The 18,078-nt window shown below is 38.7% G+C and overlaps 1 long non-coding RNA gene across 4 annotated transcripts in view; it reads right to left on the bottom strand.

Annotated features, from left to right (window-relative positions):
* Positions 1-769: 769 nt before the first annotated feature.
* The window catches only part of LOC121013317 (uncharacterized), a 185,233-nt gene continuing 167,924 nt past the window's right edge, over positions 770-18,078 (bottom strand). For 2 of the 4 annotated variants that reach the window (XR_005782636.1, XR_005782634.1), the window contains 5 exons: positions 6,718-6,807; positions 5,601-5,793; positions 5,371-5,462; positions 2,700-2,841; positions 770-2,338 (listed from right to left, as the gene is read on the bottom strand). This is a non-coding gene — a long non-coding RNA (uncharacterized LOC121013317). The remainder of the gene's footprint in view (positions 2,339-2,699; positions 2,842-5,370; positions 5,463-5,600; positions 5,794-6,717; positions 6,808-18,078) is intronic. The other 2 variants (XR_005782638.1, XR_005782637.1) reach the window with 2 other exon arrangements.

Below are 18,078 nucleotides of genomic sequence, written 5' to 3'. Positions count from 1 at the left end.
CGAACTCACAAACTGTGAGATCATGACCTGAGCCAAAGTCGGATGCTCAACTGACTGAGCCACCCAGGCGCCCCAAAATGCTCATCTTTTCTGTGGCTTTGTAATATTCATCTGTGTTGTGTGTGTGTGTGTGTGTGTGTGTGTGTGTGTGTATGTGTATGTGTGTGCACGTGCATGTGTGTGTGAGTGCATACTTCATCTTTATTCATGTATCAGTGGACACTTGGGTTGCTTCCATATCTTGGCTATTGCAAATAATGTTTCAGTAAATATAAGGGTGCATAAATCTTTTCAATTTTTTTTTTGTTTTCCTTGGGTAAAAATTGTAAAATTATTGGATCATATGGTATTTTTAATTTTTTGAGGAAACTCCATACTGTTTTCCACAGTGGCTGTACCAGTTTACATTCCCACCAACAGAGCACAAAGGTTCCTTATTCTCCACATCCTTACCAACACTTGTTATTTCTTATCTTTTTGATTTTAGCCATTCTGATAGATAATAAGGGGAAATCTCACTGTGTTTTGGATTTGCATTTCCCTAATGATGAATGATGTTTAACATATTTTAATATGTTTATTGGACATCTGTATGTCTACTTTGAAAAAATGTCTATTCATGTCCTCTGCCCATTTTTTAATTGGATTGTTATTTTGGTATCAAGTTATGTAAGATTGGCAGAAGCAATGCTATTTCTTTTGAAGCTATGTTTGAATAGCAAGAACACCAAATTTTCTTAGGCTGTGTATTACAAAAAATAAAGAGAACTCAATTTTCAAAGATGGTTTTATTCACATTTTTTCTTATAAAAATTGCAATCGTTTTTTTAAAATAGTAGATTCCATGTCCAGCATGCAGCTCAACTCAGAGCTTGAACTCAGGGCCCTGAGATCAAGACCTGAGCTGAGATCAAGATTTGGATGCTCAACTGCCTGAGCCACCCAGGCAACCCTACAAAAATTAAAATCATATAAAACATTTTTTCTTTCTCCTTATTTGCTGAAAAAATAATAATTTTTGGCTAGGTTACTTAAGGGGTTATGTTAGCTTGGGCTGCCATATCAAAATACTGTAGACTGGGTGACTTACACAGCAGAAATGTATTTCTCACAGTTCTGGAGGCTGGATGCCCAAGATCAGGTTGCCAGCATGGTTGGACTCTGGTGACGGCTGTTTTCCTGGTTTGCAGATGACTGCCTTCTCAAAATGTCCTTAAATAGCAGAGAAACAGCTCTGATGTCTCTTCCTCTTCTTAAAAGAGCAAGAGTTCTACTGGATTAGGGCTCGACCCTTATGACCTCTTTTAATTTTAATCACCTTCTTAAAGGCTCCATCTCCAGATATACTCACATTGGTGATTAGGGCTTCAACATATAAATTGGTGGGTGGAGGGAGGAACACAATTCAGTCCACAGCAGGAGTGGACAGAACCTCACCTCTTGGTGCTCTCTCTGCCTCGGAAACATGAGTGTTATTCCCTTTGAGAACAGACTGGAGAGGTAATAGCACAATCTTCTTTACCAAGTAGTATCTCAGAGTTGTCACAATTAAAAAGCTCAGATGTATAGTTCCAGTATGATTTGCATACTTGTCAAAGGGAGTATCTATTTGAAATAGAAGTAATTGACTCTATTCCTCCCTTTGAGGTAAATGTGTAAAGATTCTCTAGGGATAAAGTAACAATTTTGTCATTTTCCAATTGCTGGTTTTGTAGAAAGTCCACACAACTTTTTATAGACTAATAAATAATTTTACAACATTTTTGGATTTTGTTTTTTTTTCTTGCAGGTCTTAGAGATTTTTGAGCCTATACAATTTAACCATGATTAATGGCATATTTCTCAAAGACCAACATGCATGGCTTATAGCAATAAAAATAATCACTTTTAGTTGACCAAGTAGATAGGAACAATCTGAACTTTTACAAATCAAGAGTTAATTTCAAAGAGGTGCTACTTTTCCAAATAAACCACCTATTTGGTAAAACTTTTGACAATAAAATATGAAAAGGGGTTCCAGTTATTTTCTTTAATTCATGTATTATGAGTTTAACTCATGTGTATTATTAACTCACGTATCATGATTAAAATTCTGCTTTGTAATTCACATTCAGTTATCACTCTCCTTGTTTTATATTGAATACAGCTATGCTGTGCTATAAAAAGATACTTTAGACAGGAATATCTGTTGGTTTTAGACTGTTTGTTTTTGTGTCCCCTCAGTCACAACCATCCCTTGGGAAATGATGGCCCTTGGGAAATCACATGGTGTGTCCTCTTTCCTCTAGTTTGGCATCTTCATGCAACTGAAAGGATGTTCCACTGAACACTGATGACTCTGGAGAGAGAAAAGAAATCACAAATGGGCCAAATGCAGCTTAAGAGTTTTGTGCAGAAGGAGGGGCAGGGTCAAGAGGGTACTTTGTGAAAATTAGGAAGAAGGTGCAGCTTCCCTTGGGTGGACGCAGCCAACCCCATGCCAGGTTATGTGGTTTGGCAAATAGAGTAAAGTCTGCATTTAGTTCCCATTTCCCCTATTAGGTGGGCAACTGCCTACAGTGGTCTTGCGCAGGGCCAAGTTAAAGCCTAAACTAAGGGATCAGCTTCTAACGGTACCTGCTATTATATTTTGCACACAGTAAATAGTTGGGAGATGATAGTTATGAATGAATAGTATAATCATTATATTTGAACAGTACCCAATTGTTTGTGGAAGACCATATCCCAGAATAAGTTACAAGTCCAGCTTCTAAAGGTTTTCTATTAATCTGGCAGAAAGGCATTTACGAGTAGCATAGTAAATTTATAATATTCTCCTCTTGAAAAAGATGAATGATAATTCTAGAAAAAAAGAAAAGGAATCAGTGTTATTTAGTCCATTTTCTGATCTGTGGAAGTAAATTTGGATTTGGGATTGCCTACATTTTTGTGTGAAATAAAATGATATTTTTCCTTTCTGAAGTCAGTTAACAAGTCTGTGTGCAAAACCAGAGGCTGAGATGACTAGTGAAGGCCCTTTTACTCTTAGGGAATTCTTCAACAACTTATACGGACAAGTTGCAGTGTTTGCTTAAAGGAAGACACAATTGTTTTATTCTCAGATCTAGCACTGGCTACATAACATTCAGAGTCCCCACTGTACAATGATAATGTGGGGGCCAGGAGGGTGAGGAAGGCAGTTTCCCCTTTGCACAAATGAATGGGCACCCTCCAAGGAACACAACCTCTATGGTGATATATACTTTGTATCTGAGGTGGGCAAGAAGCCCTCTCCCAAACCTGGCCAAACAGCCCAGTGCCCTGCCAGCAAGGGGAAGGGTGGGTCACCTACTGTCCCAACTTGAGATGTTGTGGGCAAGGGCTGGCCTCTCTGTATTCAAGCCAAAATCCCAGCCAAGGAGAATCATAAGAAACAATTTTCACATTGGCCTAAAGAATCTCATTTCACCAGGGCTGGAAGGGAGGAAAAGGTGATACAGACAAAGGTTACTGCCTGAAAGAAAAGCACAGTGTGGAAACCCAGGCTTAAGGAATACTGGTCAACAGAGGGCTCTGCTGATTGGGAAAGAGATCGTGAGGGTGGCTGAAGAGAAGTCAAGAATGACATTCTTTCATTCAGTAATCATTTTTTTTTTAATTTTTTTTCAACGTTTTTATTTATTTTTGGGACAGAGAGAGACAGAGCATGAACGGGGGAGGGGCAGAGAGAGAGGGAGACACAGAATCGGAAACAGGCTCCAGGCTCTGAGCCATCAGCCCAGAGCCTGACGCGGGGCTCGAACTCACGGACCGCGAGATCGTGACCTGGCTGAAGTCGGACGCTTAACCGACTGCGCCACCCAGGCGCCCCTCAGTAATCATTTTTTAAGTGCCTACTATGTCTCAGGCCCTGTGCTAAAGCTGCTCATATAATGTTGAGCAAAATCAGATGTGTTCTTTATTCTTATGGGGCTTACCCCAAGTGAAAAAATTAGGGCCCAACTGAGGAGGTTCCTGAATGTCATTTGGATTCAGGGTTTCTCTGTAGACCTGAAAATCTCTCAAGTCAGAAATGTTTATCTTTGTCTCCTACAGCCCCTACTGCTGCCACCTGTAAGTTTAAATTCTTTCTTTCTTTAAAAAAATTATCTTTTTCTACACTGTGCTTATTACATTGGTCCCTATTTCTCCAATATTAAGGAATAACATGTTTATTTTTTAAATTTATTTTTTTTTAAATTTTCCTGCTTCCCACTCTTTATTGTGAATAATAGTGAAGACAGGAATGTGTTACTGAGGAAATCTTTGCCAGAGGTCACTTGTAGTTTTGTTGATTGGAATTCAAAGCATATTACCCACTGTTAAATTTTGCTAGCCAGCATCCAGGAACATATTTAGCCCATATATATATATATATATATATATATATATATATATGCAGTAAATACTATAGAATATAAATACCACATGGGAGACTTTTTATGGGAAAATTCACTCAAGAAATTCTGAGATAATAACATATGTGACTTACTAGGGACAAGTCTTTCCTGGTATAATGATAGAAGGGACTCCTTTTAGGTCACTTTCTACAACATGTCAGGGCTGCTATCTAAAGTGAAGAGTGAGAGCTAAGATTAACCCTAAGGTATAGATGTGGGATGAGTGAGGAACAGAGGGGGAATATATAAAGCAGGAGGAGGGCAGAGAACAGGCTTGTGGGGTGGGTGTGGAAGGTACAGAAGTGGGAAATTGTGGGCAACCAGAAGACAGTGGGTACCTGAAGCATGACAGAGGTAAGGACCAAGAAATGGGGGAAAAAGAGAATAAATTAGGAGGAAAAGGGCCAACTTGGTCTTATTTTCTTTCCCTGCAGTACTAACATTCTACCCAACTAATGAAAGCCATTTTGGAACCATAGTAATTGGGTAACAGAAGCATGGCAGAATGAAGGATCAACAGTCTGAAGGTTAAGCGGTAAACCCCAGTCGTCCCATTTACCAGTTGTGTGGCCTTGGGTAAGTTGTTTTACTTCTCTGAGCTCGGGCTCCCTGTCTAAAAAGTGGGTGATACTAAGGGGCTCAGACTTACACGGTTATTTTAAGGAATAAAGGAGGCTATGTGTGCAGAATATAGAATGTAAGCTTGACACAGGTAGAGAGTTTGCCTTGATCAATGCTGAATTCCCAGTGCTTAAGACAGTTCCTGGCACTCTTAATTCTTCAAACAATTAATGAATAAATAGGAAGAGATTTGTAAGTGGGGTGGCATTTAAAAATGCCTGATCCATGGGTTGTCTGCAGCTGATTAAACTACTCTAAAATGTGGTTACAAAAAGTGACGATTCTCAAAGAATGAGGTTGTCTGAATTCAAGTCCCAGCGCTGGCACTCACCATTTTTTTGTAACCATGGGCAAATTTTGGCCTCGGCCTCGGTTTCTTCTTCCATGAAATTTGGGTAATTATATTACTCACTCATGGGATTACTGTGAAGATAAGATGAGATGCAAAGCAATTGGTGCCTGGCACGTAGTAAATGCTCAGTAAATGTTAGGTGTAATGACGATGATAACAACTTTGCTATTGAGAGCAGTTCTCAGCACTACAGGAAGGTTTCAAGTTACCGAAAGACAAAATCATCCTCTGCTCTTGCCAAAGCTGGAGCAAGAAGCAGTGCTCTTTGTGAATCTTCTTTAGCCCTCTTAGAAGGGTATGTGTGGCCCCAAGTCTGGCAGGGACAGAGCTGAGCAGAGCTGTTCACAGCAAATCTGTGATGATGATCTTCTCATCTGTCTTCTAAGCTGTGGGCGGCTCCTTCTTTGGGAAGCAAGTTATAATCAGAACTTGGAACAAGCTACCTTCCAAACAATGCTCTCATTGCCTTTTCTGCCATTTAATTAATGCCAGTCTAATTTTACAGAAAGTATATAAATATGACTTATGCATATTTGTACCTATATTTTTCTGTAAGGCTTGCCATGAGGTACATAGCCATTTAAATCACATCCTTCTGATAAATATCTCTGGCCTGAATACTTAACATTATTTTTTAGAACCACATTTAGGGAACTTAGCAAGTAGAGGGATGGATATTACTTAAGCCAACCTTCAAGTTATCATTAACTAGAACCAAAAGGTGAACCTCTTATTTCTTCCAGATTATATTTTGCTGTGGGGGTTTAGGTAAATTTCAGCTGATGGCACTCAAGATCCCTTTTGCTCATGCTTTCCTTCCAGTTTCTGTCAATCTAACTCAAGAAACAGACAGCAGTCTATGGAGTGCCTCTTGAAGGTTATGAGGACGGTGATCCATGCATTCTCTTCTTAACTTCAGTGTTAGTGCATATAATTTAATTCAGGCCATGACTGAAATACATTCAAATCCTGAAAGAGGTGCACCATAACTCTTGCAGGTTTAGCATGGACCAACTGGGTGTAGCAGAGTGACTGCTGAGCTTCTCTATGACTAAATTTGCACTGTGTCTGTAAGCATGTTCACCAGCAAGCTGATTTTATTAGAACTTTGAAGAACTGGTAGAAAAGCTCTTTCTTTTTTTTTTTTACCAAACATGGATTTAAAAAATTACACAGAAATCAGCATTGTCAAGTCACATGAAGTGCAATTATAAGCAGAAGGCTTGAAACCTGTTTTTGCTTAAAGCCTTTATTTGATTTAGCAAAAACAACAGCAATAAATTGTATTCAAAAGTACTTTTGATCCTTTTGCAACAGTATTCTTACCAAGAGCAGGATCTACGTAATATCCTCCCTTTTTCGTTTAGGTCAGTTTTCCTTAGGCTTTCCAAAGTATCAGAATCTGTGTTTATAATTCTGGAGACAAAGGATTATTCAGACTCTAGTTAGTGCCCAATACTTGTAAATTGGTATTATTAGACATTTATTATTACACTGATTTTACATTTTTATTTTCTTGACATCTTCCTTGGAACCAGCAGAATCCCAGGGATTAAAATGCAAAAATGTGTCATTAAAATATTTAACACAAACATTCCTGTTCCATTTTCCTCCTGAAATTTTCAGAATTATTTCATGTTTTCCCTTTATTCTCCTTTCCCCCAAATACTGCTTTTATTATTTTGAGACCTTAGGTAGTGAGTGCCTACAATCAATACTCAATAGGAACACAACTGATAATAATAGGGCAGTAAGTTGAGGACTACATCTTTGGCTCAAAGTTCACCATAGGAGTAATTCTTGAATGGCTATAATTATATTTGATTTTTTTCTGATATAGTCCTGTCATATAAGATCTAGTGTTGTACTGTGTCTTTCCTCTTCCTTTGGCTTAATTATCACCCCAGAAATAGATGACTTTCAAAATCCCCCAGATCCTTTAACAAACATAAATTCATATTTAGGATCTAAATGATGAAGTTACAAAACTGTCATTTTGCTTTTGTGTTTTCACCAACCCATCAGGTAGTCAAGGCGTGTGGAAGCATCTCTTTAAAATAATGAGTATGAAATGTGGACAGGTTAAGTGGCTTGTTCATGTTTACCTAGTCAGAGACATGGCAGCTAGAGGGATTCAGGTCTCCTGATCCACATGTACAAGATTCTCTTTATTACCCTGCACAGAATAGTAATTGTCAGATTAGACAAACGATAAGTAGAGGGCTGGCCAATTTCGTGATGAGACGGCTATAGGTAGCAAAGGATACTTGTTCCCTTAAGTTTATTATGGCAGTGCTGGACAGCTAGCTCCCTGGACACTGTCTTGAATTAGTCTTAAGGTGTAATGGTGATTTCAGGCATACTAGAATATAGCATCAGAGACCTGGGGAGGTCCAGGTAGTGGACTGGAATAGCTGCAGCTATTAAATATCTAGGTCATCTTTTATAAAGGGTTGTAATATATACTCTAGCTTCTGATTTCAGTGCTGCCAGAAAGGGGAAAAAAAAAATCCATCTTGCTAAAATGTAGTCAGACAGCAGTTTGTCTTTCCAAAACATTATTAGGTATTATTACAGAATGTGAACACCTTTCATTCCTGACAAACAGGAAATGTATGCTGCACTACTGGTGTGTCAATCAGAGTGATAGCATCAATTTTATGGTTTTTAATTCATCCCCACCTCCTGCCGAGCCTTTTGCTCATCCCAAATTATGAATCTTAAAAGGTACGTGATTAAGAAGAAAAATATGTCTCTGCCTGTGTGAACTCCCTTGTGAGGAGCTTGGAGGCAGATATTTAAGAGATTTGTAAAGCATGCCCTGACCACTCAGTGATTTGGACAAGCGACTTACATTTCCTACAGCTGGGAGTGTCACCTCATGCTTTAGCTTTAGTATTTTGCTAGCAGCTCAAGTGATATTTTTTATATGCATTGACACCTTTACATTTGTTAAGGAGCAGAAAGAAAATAAATTAACGTATTAAAAGCCGTATTTGTCAGTTCATGATGCTTCAGTTACATTTTCAATTTAGGTTTTCCCAGTCTATTTCTTTCACTGTGGTCTTTTGTTGCTTTTGATATATATGCAATAATAAATACAAAGCCAATTCTGGAGCTGAGCTTTGAATGCACAGTTCTTTTCTTTCTACCCCTTAATTCTTGTCTTCAACATGTAATGAAAATGGAGAGCATTGCCAGTGTCAGTAGAAGTGAGGCTGTTTATAAATAAATAAATAACGTGTGCTTGTGTGTGGCGTGCATGTGTGTATGTGGGGGGGTTGTGGGGTGTGACACACACACACACACACACACACACACGAGTCTATTTCTTCTCAACAGGGGGTTTGGGAGCCTGGGGTGTCAGAATCTGTCCTCCCATGCTCCTCTCTTATTTCTGGTGAGGAGCCTTTTTTCCTGTTTTTCCTGTGCAGCTCCACCTGGACTTAATTTGCTGCCATGAACTCTGCAAATACCACACACTTATTTAAGATTTGGGAATATCATCTGATAGTTGTTGAATGTAAGGTGAAGCCATAGTTACCAATTGGGCAAGGTCAACTTTCCCTTTTTCTACTGACCACAGAGTGAATGTTCCATCACTGACAGATAATTCTCTGCTTATAGCACATGATGACATATTTAATAGGTCTTTAATAAGGATTTTCACTGTATGGTGTCCTCCATGTTTAAATCACTTAGTCATTTCAGTGTTAGGTTTAACACTTTTAGTGCTTGAGTGTTTCCACGAGAATGCGTGGAGCCTTGAAGTAACCCATGTGGTATTTGTTTGTGAAGGATTTTTCATTCTGCTTTTGCCACACTTTCTCTGATTCAGAACTGAAGTATGCTGATTCTCTTCCATGCAAGAAAGCAAATGTAGAACATGAGCAAGAGCTCTTCTTTCCCTGGTTGGGCACTAGCATAAAACGCTGTTTTGAGAGTGATGGTTAAAGGCATGTGCAAATGTGGCTAATGCAGCAGGGCCTGCCTTATAGGGAGGCAACGCCCTGCAAAAAAGCTGCCCTCCCCACTTAGGAAGAAAGGAGGTATCAATGATCCTGTCAAAGGAGCTTTCTCTAAGGGCATAGCCACACCTCTCTTTGTGTATGTGGTGTTAGCATTTCCAAAAGTGAATTTATGAACTCTGTCTCACTTGCTTCATTATGTCGCCATGTTATTAAAGGCAAGGGCACTGAAGCTTGGAGAAATTAAGCAGCTTACTTTAAGGTCATGTAGATGGTAAGTGGCAGGGCTAGATTTTGAACTCACATTTGTTTTCTGAGTCCAAACCCTTTCCTTTACCCTGTAGTTGCTTATGATTTGAACTACTTATTTGGCACTTACTTCTATTTAAATTCTCAATTAGATTACTTGATTATGAATTCCTTAAGAACAGTGGCATGTTTATAATAGGGATTTGTACATGGTATACATAAATGAGTATATACTTTAGATTGATTAATGAGTTGAACAGTTTTCCTCATTCTCTGTTTATGTGTTATGGCATTTAATCAAAGCACAAATGTTTACAGGCATTGGAGGGACTTCTGTTGGATATTGAGAACATTAGGTGATTGTTTTAGATTGAATTGTTATGTCCCCCCAAATTCATACACTAAGGCCCTAACCCCCTGTATGACTCTATTTGGAGATGAGGCCTGTAAGGAAGTCATTAAGATTAAGTGCCATTATAAGGGTGGAACCCTGACCTGTTAGGATTAGTGTTTTTATAAAAAAAGAAACCAGTGAACAAGCTCTTTCCCTCCCTCCTTGTCCTCTCCCTCCCTCTCTGTCTCTTTCTTGTTGTTTCTCCTCTCCCTCTCTCTCTCCCTTACACGTCACATGTCCTGAGGAAAGGCCAAGTGAGGATATAGCAAGAAGGCAGCCATCTATAAGCCAGGAAGAGAGTCTCTCCAGAAACCAAATCACCTGACACCTTGAACATGGACTTCTAGCCTCCAGAATTGTGAGAAAATAAGATTCTGTCATTTAAGCACTCAGTCCATGACACTATGTTATGGCAGTCGGAGCAGACAAATACAGTAATTAAAGCCAAATCTTTTTCAAGCAGGTCATTACCCTGTGGGGTGTGGATAGAGAACAGCCATAGAGATAGAGCGGAATTGGATATATGCTCATGTGCTTTGTCACTTTGGAAGTGAAGGTTAATGTTATTATACCAGCAGGCCCAAAATGCCCTCAAAGTCAAAATGGCATCAAAATGGTTCAAAACATTTTGTACTGTTTAGAAGTGTATACGGCAGTATTTAAGTCTGCATGGTTAGGGGTGAAAGTGAGAATGATGGCAAAAGTCTTCAGAGAGAAAATGAGAGTCTGTGTCCTGAAGAATGAACAGTTTTCTAGAAAATAGGGTGAATGAAACTATGTCTTCCTCTGAGAGAAGAGAGGTATAAGTGAACACAGTGGAATCATGGATTCATTCATTATGGCTAGAGCTTAGAATGTACATGCTTGAGCTATAGAAGGTGAGGTCGGAAAGATAAGAAAGAGCCAGTTTTTTACAAATCTTCATATGTTAAGCTTAGAAATCAGACTTCAGTCTGTAACATGGATGACATAAAATAATTTTAACTTCTGTAGTTACAGAATCATATTTGCAGTTTAGAAATTTACTCTCGAGGCACTGTGGAGATTGTACTAGAACCCAGTCTTGGGGTAGGATTTAAGGGAGTGATGCTAGTTCAAAAATTCTCTAGGAAAGATTACAGAAAAGCAGGCATGAAGCTGCCTTTGATATTTTCTCCTTAGCTGAAGGACAGAACTCAAATTTTCAACCATTCAGAATTCAAGTAATACTTCCTTCTTTTTATTATGGCCCTGGAATAACTTATTTCTAGAAAAGAAATGACTTATTGTTCTTGTGGATACCACACATCACGAATGACACCCATGCTCTGGTCCTCATCAAAACCAGAGTAGCTCCAAAATGAATAAGCTGGTGGTCTGGTGAGAAATTCAGCATTCTCTATTTCTTCTTCTGAACACTCCTTGGTTTCATTTTTATGAGGTACCACATTTTGCTATGCTTTTAGCTGGACCTGTTTTAATGTTCTTAATCCAGTGTTTCAGAGAGCAGTAAAAAGAACAAGTAAACATGTTCACTGAGAAATCACTAATGCAAGCCCTAAGCCCAACAGGATTCATAAAATATATAACCTCATCCTAGCCTGGCCAGGATGCTGTAGACTGGAACTAGTTGAAATATGGGAGAAAGTTCATGTTTTTGTGCTGTGAACTGGGCTTTTCCTTTGTGCCTAATGAGTTTTAAAACAGTTGTAAAATCACTACTGTTAGACTCTCCTGAGAGCAACTCACATGTGAGAAAGGTGGACAACCTTGTCTTGTGATTAATATGCCTTCCCCACTCAGTATTGTGCTCATTTTTTCCTTTTCAAACAAAACATCAGCCTACTGGAGAGGGACTGTTCTCACTTTTATGTGTCACACGGATTCCTCAAAAAACAGTGATGATTGGTTACCATGACACGCAGATGCCCTTCTTCCTGGGCACTCCGTATCAATCTGGGAATCTCGTCACCCCAGTCACCCTCGAATGTTTCCTTATGACTGCATTCTTACTGGCTGTAAGTAACTCTTTTACTCAACAGGGAACAAGGGCCAGATGGCATGCAGACATGTGCTTGAGACGGTGCGAGCCTCATTTGTTCTCTGTTTCTTGTTACTTACTGTCACTCCTTAGCTAACTACCCAGAAGGGACCCACCCTGTGGGCTGCTTTTTGCCATTCATATCTGAGATATAATGACATTATTTTATTTTATTAACGTTATTGTTATGGGTTTCTTTTTGTTGCTGTTTTTCAAATGCCTTTAAAAAAAAAAAAAGGTGAGATATAAATAAATGTAACACTATAAAGGGGTCAGCCAGAACACAGATGTGTAAATACAATGAATGTTGTCCCATTCAAATGAATAACCTTGAACTTATTCCAACAACAGTGTTATGGCTCAAAAGTAATTTTTATTTGGGAAATTCTCTTTTGAAATGTCTTCAGAGACTTTGCCTATCAATCATAGCAAATCATCATTCTCTGAGGGTGGGTTAGATCTTTAAAAAAAAAAACTCCTTGAACAAATAATTATTAGGTACTTACTAAGTGGCAGGCAGTATACCAGGAGCAAGGAGCAAGACAGACATGGTTTCTGCCTTTGAAGACATTTAAGATTAAATCTGAGATGAATGTCTGAGCCCTGGATAATACCTTTACTGATAAGAACAAGATGTGACTGTACAGTGACAATCTTAACTGCCTCAGATGACAATTTTAAGGAAGAGATTTAAAACATTTTGAGTAATGGCAGCATCTCTGGAATAACTCTCAAACATACTACCTAGAAGACAAACACTGACTATGCATACAAGTATAGTGCTATAGAGTTTATAAAACACTTTATATACATTATATCACTCTCTTCTTACAGAAATTCTAGATTATCAACTGGGTTTAAGTAATACTTTCCTCTCTTATTAAATAAATGACCTCTAGGTGTCTTCTAACTCAAAAGTCATCTGTGATTCTTATGTCTGTACGTCCATACTTTTACACTGTATCAGTGATTCATTACTTTAGAATAGTTCCCTGTGATCTATCTGGTTGAGGACCTTCCAAACAGAGATGGGTGTCCAATATCTTCTCTTGAAGTTGGCAGGAGGCCTGGGGCTCTGTTGGACTGGGCATCTAGGAGCCTGGCAAGGAATGGACTGGGCTTGTGCTGAGTCTCAAGGTGAGGAATAGAGACTGAAGTTGAAGCCCAAGGCAAGGGAACTCTACCTAGGAGTGAGGTGGAGTCTGAAATGTCAGGTTCACAAGATCAAGCAAAGCTCAAGGAAATGAGACTCAAAGAAAAATGTTGGCTAGGCAGAGTAAAGCGGTTGAAGAGGCAGAACCAAGAAGGCTCCCTGAAGAAACAAGATTTCTTTTTATGCATGCTAGAAACAGAGTTCAGAAACCATTAGAGTAAAAGGACAAAAATGTGAAATATTTTTTTAAAATTGGCTTCCCCCCCTTAATCCTGTCAGTGGTTAAATAGTGAAAATAAGAGAAATGTATCTCTGTGTTAAAACTTTACCTCATCACTTTTCCAACCAGAAGGTCATTCTTATAAGAAAATGGAGAATGTTTCTCAAATAGAACATATTTGATGTTCCTTCATGGTCTCCTGATAGAACATGTATTTACAGTCTGAAATTACAGCTCAATCTTAATGTCTTTGAGCCTTCTTTGTCTATATAAAAAAGTAACATGTTTACAAGTCCAATTATTAAGATTATTAAGATCTAAAAATTTCTGTCTACAGAAATGTATACACAGGAAAAATTAAGAGGAGGTTTGTTTCAAGAGTTTGCTGCTCATCCCAGAAAATTAAATGGAGTATTTGAATATGTCAAAGCCATGCCAAGAGATAAAGTAGTAGACTTTGATGGCTTTGACTGCATACAAAGAGAGAGACACACACACAACAGGGATGGGGTAAGTAACTTGTAAGAACATTTCTAGGAGTTCTGGGTATAACAGGGCACCTTTGGAAAAAACAACAACAACAACAACAACTTTTACTTTTGATCCAAACCATTTCACTGCCATGTTCAGAATTTACACCTGTGTTGTCCCAGCAAAATTTATCCATGGGCATAAGCTGACTGTTCAAGGTGGGATGCAAATACAATGGTGCAGTTATGTACAAATCATGGGTAAAGGAAGCTGCTAATCATCTATTTTAGTTTTCTAGTTTGGGTTTGGTATCATTTTCAACCCTGGGCACATTTAGTAGCTGTGTTTCAAACTAATCCAAAACTTGATTTTGCTTGTTTTCCTGTTTATTTTTCATTCTTTTTCTGGGCGATTTCTAAGTATCTAGGTGCTTTTCTAGTCAGCCATATTCTAGAATTTTAGCACCAATAAGTCTGTTTACAGGCCTTTTCGCTTTGTTGCTGTTGTTTTCTTTCCCTGAACAAATTTATAACATTAGGTCTCACTTTATCGAGAAGCTTTATTTTCCATCTGCTCTCCATTTTTGCTCTATTATTAGGCTATGCTTCTGGTATTCGGATACTGCTTCATTTCCAGGACTCCAGTTGACGTCAGCGGGGAACCTAAGGCAGAGGAGGAGAGCATAATACTGGGCTTGGCTCCACAGGCTGTTTTGGGAAAAGCGTCTGGTCTCTTTGAGGTGGGACTTCCGTTGGATGGACCCCCTGTTCTTTTCCTAAAGACAATGGAGCCTCTGCATCATGTTTAATGCAGCCATCAGTACAGGATGATGTACTTGCTCATCTACCCAAATATATTGACTTTCTGCTAAAAGGCTTTTAACATAAATTTTAAGAGATTAACAAAATACATCACAGACTATTGCTGAGAATGCAGGGATTTTAACTACGTTTCTTCTCCATTGATTTTAGTTAATATATTTTAACCACCCCCTTATTTTACTGTACCTTTTAATTTGTTATTCATTTGTTTGAAACCAGAACTATGCTGAGGCGCTCTGGACCCACAGGAACTGAAATAGTTTGCCTTCATTATCTGGTAGACCTGCTCGAGTCTGTAGGCCCGGACAGAAACCACAAGACTGTACAAACTGGCAACTGTGGGTTTGTCTGTTCTCTATTGATTCTATTTCTGGAAAAAACATGAACCAATGGGTGAGCCATGTGACTTTACAACTTACCCAAAGCTCTCATCATAAGGGAGATAGAGGCCTTTTGCAGACAGGTCATGATGGGAGCTCAACACTTTTCTGTTTGCCTTTTAAGCATGGCCTTTGCAAGCTTTGACTTACAAGTTTAACTGCTTATACTATGGAATATGAAACTACTATAGAATTGTAAAATTCTATAGCATGTTGTTTATATTTGGTCATATTGTCCCAAACATCTAATAAAATATGTAATATAGACTTGATAGAACTTTGCTTAGGAAGCATCTTATTCTTTCTTCCAATTTGAGAATTACAAGGCAATTTCATCATAAAATTTTAAAAGCAAATAATATACATGTACTTTTCAGACTATGAAACTACAGATGATAGAGTGTTTCCTTCTCTTGAGCTTTGGTATTGATGTTAAATACCAGTACTCAAGTAAGTAGAATGCATGACTTCTCTGTGGTATGGCTTAATGAAAGAGTTCTGGTTTTGGCTCTAACAAGCTATGTGCCCTTGATCTCTCTCCTTTCCCATTACATGTCAAATGACCAGAAGATCTCTAGTGCTTATTCCACTTTTAAGATTCAAAGTGAAAAAAGCCCTTGAAAATACCGGAAAGATCCAGGTAGAGGAGAATGCATCCTATTAAACACACACACACACACACACACACACACACACACACCCTCAACAGAAAAACCAAAATAGCTCCCCTTCCTCCTCCCCCAACAATGACAATGCAGCCATCTGTTGGACGTTCCATTTCACTTAGCAGCTGCTCTCAGATACAGAAATCTGCATTCCTCCGGCTCGTGCTGGTATGCATGCAGCATGTGTGGGTACTAGCATTTGACTCTCCCACCCAAAGGAATGGCTTTCATTGAATAAAAATGATCACAGAAGGTTTCTTACTCTCCCATCACATATAATGCCTTTTTCCTGATAATAGGCATTTGGAGCTATCTCTGCTCCTCTGCGTATTAAAATAAACTCTCTTAGAGACATTCACATCAAACAATCATCTAAAATTAAAGAGAACAACCAGGAAAAGGCTTCAGTGAAGCTCTTGCCTTGCCAGAAACTTCCGCATTGAAAGAGAGTGGAAGAGGGTGGAATATAAAGTTCCGTTCTACTTTTATTTTGTCAATACCCCCAACATTGCACTTAAGCACTGGGAAATGAATGTTGTTTAAAAGGGAACCAGGAGGCTTTCAGAAGCAGCATTAATCTTACCATGAAACTAAATGAAAATATATAAGATGAATCTCCAAAGGGGACAGAAAAGTGAAGCCCTTTAAATCCTCCACCCTCACCGCTTGCCTCTTCTCTAGGCTGAAATTTTGTCTTCTGTGTGGTATATTATATAAAGTGGTATATCATTAAAAAAGAGGCACTCGGGGTGGGGGTTGGGAGGAGCCACAGTTACAAACAACAACAAAAACCTACAGGCACTGTAGACAGAGAACCTTGGGTAAAACTGGATCTGCTTCTGAGTCCATAATTTAGGACATTTGTTACAAAATGACTGTGGTTTTCTATAAATGTTAGTTTGCTGTATTATTTTCCATGAACTACTTTTCCAAAATGCAGAATATTTTGCCCCCCAAACATGGAAGCACTAAAGCTCAGATGAGGCACTGATTCATGCATGGGGAGTCACTCAGAAACAGCTGGTCAGCCATCTGCGGCCCCAGAGTCCTCTTATTTTTACTTTATTCAGCTAATTCTTTATGTAGAGGAGAAGAAGATGCATCAATCCAGGGAGGAGAGCATGGCTCATGTAAGAAAATGATGACTAACTCCTGCCTGAGACTGGTATCTGGTGGCCTGATGTGCTGATTTGGAGGGGTGGCGAGTTTCCTATGTGCATTAGGCTTTCAACTCTTTACTACATGTGCATTATTTTCTGTGCATCCTGTTCTTTGGGGAAAGGAAAGAAATAATGATTTGCCATTGATTGTTTTGTGGGAATTGTTCCAGATTAGAGCACCCTTGAGAGCCATAACTTGCCTTTTCAAGGCAGACAGAAGAGCCTGCAGAAACAAGGATGAGCCTCAAAGTCAGACGTGTGTGTTTGTCCTCTTTTCTCTCAAATGCCCCTGAATTAGAGCATTTGACTGCCCTAGAGTCTGTGGTCAAAAAATATTGGGGGTAAAGGCAATGTTTAACATAGGTTAAAAGATAAGCCGTGATTCACTGCCATAATTATGCAAGTTAAAAAAATGCTTAATAAGTATTGAGGTAGTGCTGTTTTATTTTACATTTTGACATTACTATAAAAGAGTTGTAGATAATTCAATCAGAATAGCCTTTTGCCTCTCACCACAGGTAAGGCAGATTTGTCGACTGAAGATGGATCGTTATGTTACCCTTTCCTTGTGTCACCCAAGGCAGTTCATTCGATGACAGAGCCAGATGACTGTGTGGGAAGCAAAACACTCTTCCAGTTCTAGGAAGAAGGCTTTTAGGGGCACAGGTGTATGCCGCTTATAGGTGGGTGTCATTATAGTTTAAGCAAATTATTCTGTGTCTCTGGAAACCACTTTTGGCACACTTTTTTACTATTTTCCTTGAATCATTAAACTCTTATACCCATTCTCTCCAAAAACATGGGTATACATGTACACACACACACACACACACACACACTCTGTGTGTGTATATGAATATCCTCCTTAGTTTATTATTTTTTTTACCTAAGCTTGTTATCACAAAGTTTTTTAGTTCCTTAATGACTTACAGAACTATAAGATAAACTTTAATCTTTTCAGATTGAAAAGTAGAGAAGATAAACTTCTGCCTGCATTTAGCGTGTGTAACATTATTAAACGCAGAACACGATTTACTGATCACCTCTAATTTTTTGTGGTGTACAACAATGAAAAGTCTTTAGGACAGTCGACTAGAACAAAAGGCAAATGCGCTTTTAATTGAAAACGCATGCGATTTTTAAAAAAGAATCGGAAACCATCTGTACTGTAAACTTTTGTGTCTCT

Source organism: Herpailurus yagouaroundi, unplaced genomic scaffold, assembly GCF_014898765.1.
Source record: "Herpailurus yagouaroundi ecotype Mexico unplaced genomic scaffold, PumYag 29, whole genome shotgun sequence".
Lineage (NCBI taxonomy): Eukaryota > Metazoa > Chordata > Mammalia > Carnivora > Felidae > Herpailurus > Herpailurus yagouaroundi.
Note: the sequence above shows the minus strand (reverse complement) of the source record. Positions and strands in the feature narration are given on the sequence as shown.